The 11,356-nt window shown below is 42.9% G+C and overlaps 1 long non-coding RNA gene across 1 annotated transcript; it reads right to left on the minus strand.

The window, feature by feature from the left end:
- Positions 1-725: 725 nt before the first annotated feature.
- Positions 726-7,413, minus strand: LOC310786428. The gene is made up of 3 exons (XR_014553216.1): positions 7,100-7,413; positions 6,621-6,999; positions 726-3,874 (listed from the first exon to the last, which is right to left on the minus strand). It is a non-coding gene; the product is annotated as an uncharacterized lncRNA (long non-coding RNA).
- Positions 7,414-11,356: the final 3,943 nt, after the last annotated feature.

The raw sequence follows: 11,356 nt of genomic DNA on the forward strand, positions 1-11,356 counted from the left end.
CGTTCAGATCTTACAACTAATGACACAGTGTCATTACCTGCTGTAACAAACATCAGAGTTAATGGCGCACTCTGCGAAGGGTCACTTGTTCATTTCAGACATCCGTGCAAAAAAACAATCCATTGGGAATAAATATGGGTTGTGTAACTCTGAAATATGTCCTGACAGTCACACTCACCCCTGTTATAGACCCATTCTTGCTCTCTACCATGTTTTCCAAAGGGACAATAGAGGCTTGCTGAGGCCAACTCAAAATACCGTAAATTCCGGACTATAAGCCGCACCTTCAAAGTTGACTATTTTTTTCTTATATAAGCCGCACCGGACTATAAGCCGCGGGTGTTTTAATGGTATTTTTTTTTTGTTTTTTTTTTTGTTTTAATGTTTAATTACCATATGTAAGGGTTCATGCACAGAGGGGATTGTAGAGGAAGCTCCCATTTATTAACATTTCAACAAAACAACATAACACAACACCACCTGTGTTGTTTTTTACAGTGCACACAGTGTCATACAGTGTGGTGAAAAGAGGGCAAGAGAGGAAATTAAAACTTATTATAGTTATATAGGATTTATAGTTAGAAAGAGTGCTAAAAAAGAGTTTTTTTTTTTTTTTTTTTTTTTAAATCCATAGATAAGCCGCACCGTTATATAAGCCGCAGGGGCCAAAAAAGGCCAAAAAACGGGAAAAAAGGTGCGGCTTATAGTCCGGAATTTACGGTACACAATTGTTTAATTGAGGTTATATCCTAGAGTTTATATGTCTCTGTGGGGAGCAACATGCAATCAATCAGTCAGTAAATCTATAAATCATATACTACTGCTACAAGTGCTGCGAATAATAATGATAAATAACAAACATCATTTATCACAGCAAGGCAATTCTGGGACAAAGATTATGAATAGGCTCTAACTTTATTTTTACCCTGTAGTCCAAACGAGGCAAATATTTCCTGTACATTAAACCTCACCTACAGGCTCTGTTAAGATTGGAGTACCAGTAAATCTCGATCCAGATCTGCCCTGCACTCACATAGATCACCCAAAAATGTGTGTGGGGGGGGGGGGACTTTTGAAACGTCGGCATTGTCATTAGTGAGCACAGAGAGAGAGAGAGAGAACTTGTGGGTAGTATATCTGTTAGATTTATGTCTCGTTGTCTAGGCTGTGTGCTTTAGCTGATGTTTGACCTCTGCACTGGGGCAGTGACTGGCCCCTCCAAGTCTAGCTGGCTTATGGAGAGAAGCCACAGGGACATGGCTTTAATATTTAGGTTCTCTGAGCGTGTCTTAATCACCAGAAGAGGTGATGTCTCCAGAAGGTGGTGTCATTATTGTTTTGAAGGTGGTCCAAATGACGGGGCAGGAGGCTGGGGACGTGCGATGAACTTCTCCCACTTTTAATGGAAACAATGGATTGGCTATAGGTGACTCTTTTTCATAAGTTGTAGAACTGACAGTAGATCTTTGATGTGCAAACCTGTGTCCATGGTCAGGTCATGTGGAATGCAGAACTGCTGCTGATGGCCAGTTCTTCACTGGCCTTTTCCTGCCTCCTCATTGCTCTATTGGTATGACTATACTACACTCTAGTGGTCAGTGTGTGTCAGTGATGTTACTCTGTTGTCTGTCTGTAGGTCAGTGTGGTGGTCTGTTGTTTGTCTGTAGGTCAGTGTGATGGTCTGTTGTTTGTCTGTAGGCCAGTGTGATGGTCTGTTGTTTGTCTGTAGGCCAGTGTGATGGTCTGTTGTCTGTAGGTCAGTGTGATGGGTCTGTTGTCTGTCTGTAGGTCAGTGTGATGGTGTGCCATGATTCATGAAGCCTGTTCACTGCCGGAGCCGACAGGTATATAAACACTGCACCAATGTTAACTCATAGCCCACAGGTTTGTTTTTTAAATGTATATTAAATGAACAGGTATATCAACACTGCACCAATGTTAACTCATAGCCCACATGTTTGTTTTTTAAATGTATATAAAATGAACAGGTATATAAACACTGCACCAATGTTAACTCATAGCCCACAGGTTTGTTTTTTAAATGTATATTAAAATGAACAGGTATATAAACACTGCACCAATGTTAAAGCCCACATGTTTGTTTTTTAAATGTATATACAATGAACAGGTATATAAACACTGCACCAATGTTAAAGCCAACAGGGTTGTTTTTTAAATTTATATAAAATGAACAGGTATATAAACAGTGCACCAATGTTAAAGCCCACATGTTTGTTTTTTAAATGTATATACAATGAACAGGTATATAAACACTGCACCAATGTTAACTCATAGCCCACAGGTTTGTTTTTTTAAATGTATATAAACACTGCACCAATGTTAAAGCCCACACATGTTTTTTTAAATGTATATAAAATGAACAGGTATATAAACACTGCACCAATGTTAACTCATAACCCACAGGTTTGTTTTGTAAATGTATATACAATGAACAGGTATATAAACACTGCACCATTGTTAACTCATAGCCCACAGGTTTGTTTTTTAAATGTATATACAATGAACAGGTATATAAACACTGCACCATTGTTAACTCATAGCCCACAGGTTTGTTTTTTAAATGTATATACAATGAACAGGTATATAAACACTGCACCAATGTTAACTCATAGCCCACAGGGTTGTTTTGTAAATGTATATAAAATGAACAGGTATATAAACACTGCACCATTGTTAACTCATAGCCCACAGGTTTGTTTTTTAAATGTATATACAATGAACAGGTATATAAACACTGCACCATTGTTAACTCATAGCCCACAGGTTTGTTTTTTAAATGTATATAAAATGAACAGGTATATAAACACTGCACCAATGTTAACTCATAGCCCACAGGTTTGTTTTGTAAATGTATATAAAACAAATGGGTATATAAACACTGCACCAATGTTAAAGCCCACAGGGTTGTTTTTTAAATGTATATAAAATGAACAGGTATATAAACACTGCACCAATGTTAACTCTTAGCCCACAGGTTTGTTTTGTAAATGTATATAAAACAAACAGGTATATAAACACTGCACCAATGTTAAAGCCCACAGGGTTGTTTTTTAAATTTATATAAAATGAACAGGTATATAAACACTGCACCAAGTGCAGTGTTTTTACTGAAAGCCAGGGAGGGCTGGGGAGATGCAGTGCTGGCCAGGGCAGTGGGAGGCCTGGGGAGATGCAGTGCTGGCCAGGGCAGTGGAAGGCCTGGGGAGGTGCAGTGCTGGCCAGGGAAGTGGGAGGCCTGGGGAGGTGCAGTGCTGGTCAGGGAAGTGGGAGGCCTGGGGAGATGCAGTGCTGGTCAGGGAAGTGGGAGGCCTGGGGAGGTGCAGTGCTGGCCAGGGAAGTGGGAGGCCTGGGGAGATGCAGTGCTGGTCAGGGCAGCAGTAGGCACAGGGCAGCAGTAGGTGCAGGGGAGGCCAGGGCAGGCCTGGGGAGGTGCAGTGCTGGTCAGGGAAGTGGGAGGCCTGGGGAGATGCAGTGCTGGTCAGGGAAGTGGGAGGCCTGGGGAGGTGCAGTGCTGGCCAGGGAAGTGGGAGGCCTGGGGAGATGCAGTGCTGGTCAGGGCAGCAGTAGGCACAGGGCAGCAGTAGGTGCAGGGGAGGCCAGGGCAGGCCTGGGGAGGTGCAGTGCTGGTCAGGGAAGTGGGAGGCCTGGGGAGGTGCAGTGCTGGTCAGGGCAGCAGGAGGCCTGGGGAGGTGCAGTGCTGGTCAGGGCAGCAGTAGGCACAGGGCAGCAGTAGGTGCAGGGGAGGCCAGGGCAGGCCTGGGGAGGTGCAGTGCTGGCCAGGGCAGCAGGAGCCATACAGCAGGCGTGGGCAGTGGAGGCAACCTGCCTCTCAGGCGATGGACTGCTTGCATCCCTTTAATAAAGAAACGTGAAATTATAAGCCACCCGATAAACACCACATGAAAATGGAAAGACAGGACACTGCCAGCTACTTTGTAGAACAGAGACAAACCTAATAACACATGCAACGAATTGAAACTAGGCCATGCTTGTGTTATTACAGAGTATTACCGATATAATTAGCACTCATACTAATTTCAAGTGGTGGAGATGATACTATTTGGAAGTTTTGCGGTGGTAAAGCAGGAAGTAGTAGGTGTGTTGTGTGGTCTTTGTGGCAATAGAGACAGTCTGCATGTCTGGGAACGCCCATACAGGCTCTAGGAACGCCCACAATACGCTGGGTTAGCTGACTCAGCCTTGCTGGGGGCGGGGTCAGGGTGGGGTAAATTCACCCGTTCTATCCATTCAGCAAAGTTAGAATTTAGCTGATAGCCCAGCCCAGGCAGACACGATTGTGGATTTAACCACCGCAGTAAACGCACATCTGAGCAGACGTCTTGTGTTCTGCTCTAGAACCCCCAAACATGTAGCTAGTTTAGAGCCGCAGCAGCGTCTTTTGGTGAGTCAGCCCATGAGATATATCGGCGGTTTTACCCCACTCGCGTGCCAGCAGTTTAACATTTTGTGGGTTTTCCCAGACATGTGGACTGTCTCTATAGACCAATTATACGCCTACGTCACAATGACAACAAACAGCGTCAGATGCGCAAGACGGAGGCAGAAAGACAGACTCCGCGCAGCCCTTTCAAGTAGTTTTCCAGTGCCTGTGAAACTATTCCAGCAAGACATGTCTTCGTGTTGTGCAGTGCGATGCCAGAATTGGAAAGCTATTGTAGCAGAGTATTCGGGTCCGCCTATTCACACTTGGTTAATAAAATAATAAACGATAGAGGCAGGCTGTAACGTTATAACAAGCTTCTCCCCACATATCCTGTTCTACGCAACTCGAGGGAACATACACAGCCTCGCACACACGCAACACAACACAACACTGAACAGTCTGTTACACTATCAGTATCAACAAAGCAAGGACTAAAGTTTTACCGAATCCCGTCAACTCATACTGCTTTTAATGCTAACCGTAGGTGTCTTTGGTTGCAAGCCGAAAGAGGAAATCGTTAAAAATGCCCGACTTTGCAGTGCTCGCTCATTTCATATCAGGTAAACTGTAGTAGGCTGCTAACAGCCACATCGCTCGGTTAGTTAACAACCAAGTAACGTTAAATAATGTCATTATTGAGTTGAACTGATTGGAACGAGGACATCATTAAAAATGCCCGACTTTGTAGTGCTCTTCATAATCAGGTAAGCTGCCTGAAACTGTAGGCTGCTCAGCCACATCGCTCGGTTAGTTAACGACCAAGTAACGTTACATAATGTCATTATTGAGTTGTGTGCATTATCAACATAACAATATATCTTTGCAAGTTACAGAATAATTATCTACGCTATCCCCAGTTATAATGGAAAGCACGATATGTATTGCCGGGGCCACTAGGCTTGGCCAATTGACAGCGCCAGTGCGTATGGGTCTGTAAGACATATCCCATTAAACAACGTTAATTTCGATGCATAACATTGCTTATCACTAGGCGATAAGCTGTGGTAGTAAGCCGAGAACTGCATTTTAAAACTAAAATATAACTGTGTGTTGCAGATGGGCATAGAGCAGTCCTGACAGCGGGGCTTTCACACAGTTTTCACTGTCTGTCAATGCGGGGCTGACGGCTTTTGCCTACACGATGCGCGCGCAGCTCAATGTTGACAAGCTGTATAAGGGGTCTATAAAACATTGTTTACTGTTGCTTATGTAGGAGAGTTAGTGAGTTATACTTGTTCGCCAGCAGAGGGCGTTCATTCGTTTTTTTATTGCACCTTGCTTGTTGTGTTGCCATACGTCTTTTGTCCCTCCGCGGCCACTGTAGAGCCAGTTCTGTTTTTCCTGTTACAAGGTAGGCACTGCATCTTGAGTTCACCCACATAAATATTGTTTTAAAAGGAGTTAAATGCCCACCACTGTTAGTTTTTTTTTATATCAACTGGCTGTTAAATATGTTTTTACACTACAGAGCCAAAGCTGTTTGAAAGTGAATGTTGATAAGCTGAATTTGACACCTCATTTTGTTATATGGTTGAGCTAGCTAAACACAGCATGGGTTATGATAAATGTCAGCAGGCTACAGTGAATGTTATTGATATTATCTTCATATTGACTGAGTATTTGTTTCGTTTAATTTATTTTTGTAATCTGAGAAACTTGACACAGTTCTGTTTTCCTGTTACAAGCTGCCTGTATGCTGTCTACGTGGTGCTGCCAGAGAGAAAACCCACTCTACCTCAACGACCATCACGACTCCTGTCTCCCTTCATCCATCCCAGAGTCAATATACTTTAAAAATACACAATGCAGAGACTGTTATAAGGGGTGTAAGGTCCGACAGACAGAATTGTTTGTAATATTGTGTAATATTGCTTACCTCCAAATCGAAGTTATTTTCGATAATACGATGTTTTATGTATGTTGACAGCCATCCTAGCTCCACAACAATAGGAATGATTTTTATGCCGCCACTCTTCACCTGAGCTAACGCTAATGTAGCAGGCTAAAATCGGGCCTGCTATGCTATGCTAAAGAGGAGACACGTGGCTACGTTAACTCATGCTAACAGTCTTAATACTGTAATTACCTTTCATCACATCCCATGCACATCACGGAAACCTGTAGTATTTGGTTTAACAGTTCCTTCCATGCTTACAAATTGGTGCCTTTTGGAGTCTTCCTCGCCCACAGCCACAGACAGCCATCTCTGGTCTGGCGCAAGCGTTTTTCCACTTTTTCTATCAAAATGTGGCCTCTTCTCCCAGCGTGCTAGCGATAGCTCTCCACGAGTTATGTAGCAGTTTGGTTCGTCTCTCTCTTGCTCCCACATGCAGAGATTAAGCAGCTCAATGACCTTCTGAGGGAATGTTGCAAAGTCCATCCCCATCCGACAACACTTAAGTCAGCCGAGCCCTCAAGCAGACAAATGCAGGATAAATATTTGTGGTTGTAGTTGTTCCATGGTTTCGCCTTCGTGGTTTAGCCAGGCTAACCCACAGCAGCCATCTCTCGCAATCCTTGCCTGTAATAGTAACCTGTAATAGTTTGTTGAAAAGGGCCGTGGTTACAATTTAAATTACTCCCTCACACACAGCCGTCATACTCAGTGAAGTTTACTCATGCTAGCAGTCTTACCTTTCCTCACAATCCTTTTCTCTGACGGAAACCTGTAAAACTTTATCGAACAGGGCCATGGTTGCTCCCTCCTCACACACAGCCGTCTCCTCACGGAAACCTGTAGTTGTCGAACAGGGCCATGGTTGCTCGCTCCCGCACACACAGCCGTCTCCTCACGGAAACCTGTAAAACTTTATCGAACAGGCCTGCCATGGTTGCTCGCTCCTCACACACAGCCGTCTTCTACCCTCTCACCCCTCATCTCTGGTCTGGCGAGATGACCAGTTTACACCCGCCGCCAATATAATCTTTTCTTCTTTGTCTGCTTCTTCTTCTCTTGTTTTATGGCGGTTGATGTTCTGACATGTTATTACCAACATCATCTAATTGCAGCGCCGCAGAGCCAGCTGGCTACGCCTCTTGACACGGTCTGGCTACGCCTCTTGACACGATCTGGCTACGCCTCTTGACACGGTCTGGTATACACATCACCCTTCAAAATAAAATACTCGTTATTTTTCTCTTGATTTAAAGAATTACAAGAACAATTATGCTTTCTATCTTCCACACTGAGCGTAGTTAGGCTCGTTTTCAACTCACCCAACACATTTTGTTTTTCATACTGTATATTTTATGGATTTGGAAAATGTTTCTAAATCATTTTTAAAGGTTGTAGACAGAGTAGAGTTTTGCTATACAGTATTTACATTTCTGTATAAAATATTTGGTCAAAATAATTACATTGTTCATTAAAAATAAAAATAAATTACCTTCAATGAATATTCAAAATTTGACAGTTTCAAGTATAAATGGTGGTAGTGCATCAATGCTATATTTAATCCATAAATAAAAATAAATAATATAAAAATAAATAAATAAATAAATAAATACATACATAAATACTAAATAAATGAATAAATAAAAATAAATAAATAATAGGCTACAAAAAATAAAAAATAAAAATACATAGCTAAAAAAAAATCAATAAAGTCTCTGCCTTTATACACTGTTCTCAAACTTTTTCATGTCAAGGTCCCCTAAACTAAAACAAATTAGACCACATGGACCCTCATTCGATCATATTTGATCAGGGTCCCCCATCTGATATTAGATGTTTTATTAGGAGATAGTGTGTGGCACCCATGGCCAACATTCTGTCATTGTCAACACAAAAACAGCCCTATATTGCAGCAGACAGACAGACAGACAGACAGACAGACAGACAGACAGATGGGGATCACAGACAAAGCTGTCTGTAGCAGGGCTGAGCAAGTGGACCTGGCTGAAATATCAGTTCTGGAATGAAGGTGAGTAACGTTATTTCGGTATGTTTTATGTTTGTCATTTTTATGTTGTCCTCTCCATGTGGCCATGCTTGCAAACTTATATCAGCTATAACAGATGTGTATGTTACATTAATGTGCTTTCAACAGGTAGACAGACAGTCAATATCCTACTTTCCGACTTTCTGTCTGTCTGCTCGACTGTCTCACTGTCTGCCTGTCTACCTGACTGACTGTTGTCAGACTGACTGCCTGTCTACCTGTCTGTCTGTCTGCCTGACTGTCTCACTGTCTGCCTGTCTACCTGACTGTCAGTGTCTGAACTGACTGTGTGTTTCACTGTCTGTCTACCTGACTGACTGATGTCTGTCTGTCACTGACTGACTGACTGTCTGTCAGACTGTCTACCTGACTGACTGACTGACCGACCGTCTGTCTGTCTAATTGTCTGCCTGACTGTCTCACTGTCTGCCTGTCTATCAGACTGACTGCCTGTCTACCTGACTGTCTGTCTACCTGACTGACCGTCTGTCTGTCTCACTGTCTGCCTGACTCTCTCACTGTCTGCCTGTCTACCTGACTGACTGTCTCACTGTCTGCCTGACTGTCTGCCTGTCCCACTGTCTGTCAGTGTCTGAACTGACTGTGTGTTTCACTGTCTGCCTGTCTACCTGACTGACTGATGTCTGTCTGCCACTGACTGACTGACTGACTGACTGTCACACTGGATGTTATGTAATTTAGTGTATAGCTTTGTTGCTTTGAATTTGACATTAGGCCAGGCATGACAATCAAGGCCTCTTTTAGGGCTGTGACGTCTGACCCCTTTTGTTTTTGCCCATCCTTAGTCGCCAGCTTTCTGCACCGCCCAGCCACGTCATGGTCTTCGTCACCAGTGTCCGGGCCGGCCTCCTGAAAGGTTCCGCCTGTGTCGTTGGTGTCCGGGCCATCGTCCAGGGTTGCTCCACCCTTCGGCCCTGCCTCCCGGATGCCCTCTACACCTGTTGTACGCCCTCTACACCAACGACACAGGCGGAACCTTTCAGGAGGCCGGCCCGGACACTGGTGACGAAGACCATAACATCCAGTGTGACAGTCAGTCAGTCAGTCAGTCAGTGGCAGACAGACATCAGTCAGTCAGGTAGACAGGCAGACAGTGAAACACACAGTCAGTTCAGACACTGACAGACAGTGGGACAGGCAGACAGTCAGGCAGACAGTGAGACAGTCAGTCAGGTAGACAGGCAGACAGTGAGAGAGTCAGGCAGACAGTGAGACAGACAGACGGTCAGTCAGGTAGACAGACAGTCAGGTAGACAGGCAGTCAGTCTGATAGACAGGCAGACAGTGAGACAGTCAGGCAGACAATTAGACAGACAGACGGTCGGTCAGTCAGTCAGTCAGGTAGACAGTCTGACAGACAGTCAGTCAGTCAGTGACAGACAGACATCAGTCAGTCAGGTAGACAGACAGTGAAACACACAGTCAGTTCAGACACTGACAGTCAGGTAGACAGGCAGACAGTGAGACAGTCAGGCAGACAGACAGACAGGTAGACAGGCAGTCAGTCTGACAACAGTCAGTCAGGTAGACAGGCAGACAGTGAGACAGTCGAGCAGACAGACAGAAAGTCGGAAAGTAGGATATTGACTGTCTGTCTACCTGTTGAAAGCACATTAATGTAACATACACATCTGTTATAGCTGATATAAGTTTGCAAGCATGGCCACATGGAGAGGACAACATAAAAATGACAAACATAAAACATACCGAAATAACGTTACTCACCTTCATTCCAGAACTGATATTTCAGCCAGGTCCACTTGCTCAGCCCTGCTACAGACAGCTTTGTCTGTGATCCCCGTCTGTCTGTCTGTCTGTCTGTCTGTCTGTCTGTCTGTCTGTCTGCTGCAATATAGGGCTGTTTTTGTGTTGACAATGACAGAATGTTGGCCATGGGTGCCACACACTATCTCCTAATAAAACATCTAATATCAGATGGGGGACCCTGATCAAATATGATCGAATGAGGGTCCATGTGGTCTAATTTGTTTTAGTTTAGGGGACCTTGACATGAAAAAGTTTGAGAACAGTGTATAAAGGCAGAGACTTTATTGATTTTTTTTTAGCTATGTATTTTTATTTTTTATTTTTTGTAGCCTATTATTTATTTATTTTTATTTATTCATTTATTTAGTATTTATGTATGTATTTATTTATTTATTTATTTATTTTTATATTATTTATTTTTATTTATGGATTAAATATAGCATTGATGCACTACCACCATTTATACTTGAAACTGTCAAATTTTGAATATTCATTGAAGGTAAAAAAAATGTATTTTTAATGAACAATGTAATTATTTTGACCAAATATTTTATACAGAAATGTAAATACTGTATAGCAAAACTCTACTCTGTCTACAACCTTTAAAAATGATTTAGAAACATTTTCCAAATCCATAAAATATACAGTATGAAAAACAAAATGTGTTGGGTGAGTTGAAAACGAGCCTAACTACGCTCAGTGTGGAAGATAGAAAGCATAATTGTTCTTGTAATTCTTTAAATCAAGAGAAAAATAACGAGTATTTTATTTTGAAGGGTGATGTGTATACCAGACCGTGTCAAGAGGCGTAGCCAGATCGTGTCAAGAGGCGTAGCCAGACCGTGTCAAGAGGCGTAGCCAGCTGGCTCTGCGGCGCTGCAATTAGATGTATCTCGTTATTACTGTAAAAACAAGGCCAGGTCGAAACCTGGCATAGGGCCAGTGCATGGTATCGTCACCCATGTATACCCATGAGGTCCTTACAATCCTCAGTTTACTAATTGCAACAGAATTTATTTTCACATTTTTATGTTTATATTGATGCCCTAAACACTAGTGAAAAGCCCATTAGTGGAATTATGTTAAAATGGCTGCCATTATTCAAATTTGGGCCATATCTGACTCCAAATAGACCTAGAATTACACATTTGGTCTCTATTTC

Source organism: Poromitra crassiceps, assembly GCF_964638095.1.
Source record: "Poromitra crassiceps genome assembly, chromosome: 12".
NCBI lineage: Eukaryota > Metazoa > Chordata > Actinopteri > Beryciformes > Melamphaidae > Poromitra > Poromitra crassiceps.